Consider the following 1,998-nt stretch of genomic DNA (forward strand, 5'->3'; position numbering starts at 1 on the left):
GGGGAAAGATACCAAAAGGCCAACTCTACAAAGATCTTGTTAGGGAAAGTTAAAAAAAAATGAGCCCTTGATTCTGCATCCAACCCACACATCATGCACATGAGTTATCAGAGAATTGGGTGGCCTATGCATTTGAAACACTAGAAATCGAGGTAGTCAAAGGCAAAATAAACAAAACACTTTATAGGAACAATTATACACTAAAATCCTTGATAAAGCATAATAATAGGTTCATAACCAGAGTACTCATGAAAAGCTTAAAAAAAATTCAAGCGGTTATGGATTCTCTTTTTTACTTCAAGCACAAGGGTTGGTCAAGAGTGTTGAGTGCTTATTGAATATTGACATGACTTTGGACTTCTACATTCCTAGATGCTACACCTAATATTTATTGGACTGACTAGTATATTTTGGTGTATTAGTATTTTTTAAATAGAGAAAAAAAGCAAAACCAGTAATATCAAAATAGCTTGCCTTGGTGCTTTTATGATTATCAAAGAAGCCATTCAAGTGCAAAACAAGCATTTGAGTGAATTCTGTGCACCTCAACTTGTGAAAGGCAGACAAAGGCTTTTCTCGCCGCATATTGTTTACTTAAGCACGCCTTTTGTTTCTTTGACTACACTGCTAGAAGTGGTACATCACTTCACTTCATGCGCCCAACTTCAATCGCATGGTTCCATTACAAACTTTTAAGCTCTGATCCAATCTCATAATGTCTAATAGCAATGATATCATCCTTCCACAACTTATCCATAATAGTGCTAACTCCATTTCCAGATTAAGAGCTAACATAGTACCAAAGCTTAAACCCCACAAGCTTAAACTCCGCATCTTTTGGGCACATATAACTACTCGTAATCATGGCGTTAACCTATTAACTACACTCCATTTACCAAAATATCTTCCTCTTGTGACCCAAAACTACATTCCATGTACCAAAAAGTATCTTACACTTGTGACCTAACTATTTTACCGACATTCTTCATACTTCATTAATGCAACAAAGCATATAGCACACTGCAATCAGACAATGATCTAGCATTAACACTAGACCATCTCTGATTCATGTAATAAGAATTTAAGATTTCTACATTGGTTATTGACATAGTTCTGCATTGACACTCCCACAACACTGTTTCTACTGTTTTCAAATGTATTCGTGTTTAACAAGTTAATGAAGTCTCAACTACAATACAATTTACAATAAAGAAATTGCAAATTATTCTAACTAATAAGATATACAGATACATGCTTCTAAATTGATTGGCATTTCAAGGTATTTATAACCAAACTCTCGGTAGAATAGTTGAGAGACTAACTAATTCAAGGTTTGACCATCCAATTGTAATTGAACTGTGATTGAACAACATTGAAAATAAATATATATGTTACTGGTTGTATTTAAATGTGATTGTGAATATAAATATAAATATATAATTATATGTATAAATACTTTATTTTTATACTACTTGAAAAGTTGTCAAAGAACCATCACAGTTTTGCACCCCACTAATCATAGACTGTCATTTTCCTTAAACATGTTACGTTGGCAGACTCTCACTTTTCTATATCTTCGTCTTAATAGATCCACAGCTAACCTAACTCTAGAACAGGCTCAACAGATTGTACATTCGACCATACTGTAGACCACGGATGAGGCATTGCCTTTGTTAGTTGTGCTGTTATGCCTCCTTCCCATCATATCATATTCTTGTATAAAAACAATGGACAACAGCAACAGTGCGAACCACCAGTTAGAATAGTTGGTTTTTTATCTATTTGCACGAATGTGATTGGTTTGAGACTTTGAGTGATGACTATTTTAGTATAAGCACTCACGCATTATCTTTAAATATTTGCATGAATTAAGTTATGTACAGATAGCCACATTTTCTATTAATATTTTCTAACTAATGTCAATAATAACTAAAACAAAAGGGCAATGAATTAAAAGGCAAGTGAAAACATGAGCACAATTTTATGCATTAATCAAGT

General features: G+C 33.6%; 1 protein-coding gene across 5 annotated transcripts in view; it reads right to left on the reverse strand.

Moving 5' to 3' along the window:
• Positions 1 to 1,998, reverse strand: part of LOC107604831 (uncharacterized protein At2g33490) — an 11,480-nt gene that overhangs the window by 7,234 nt on the left and 2,248 nt on the right. The window lies entirely within an intron of this gene.

Source organism: Arachis ipaensis, chromosome B06 (genome assembly GCF_000816755.2).
Source record: "Arachis ipaensis cultivar K30076 chromosome B06, Araip1.1, whole genome shotgun sequence".
Taxonomy (NCBI): Eukaryota; Viridiplantae; Streptophyta; class Magnoliopsida; order Fabales; family Fabaceae; genus Arachis; species Arachis ipaensis.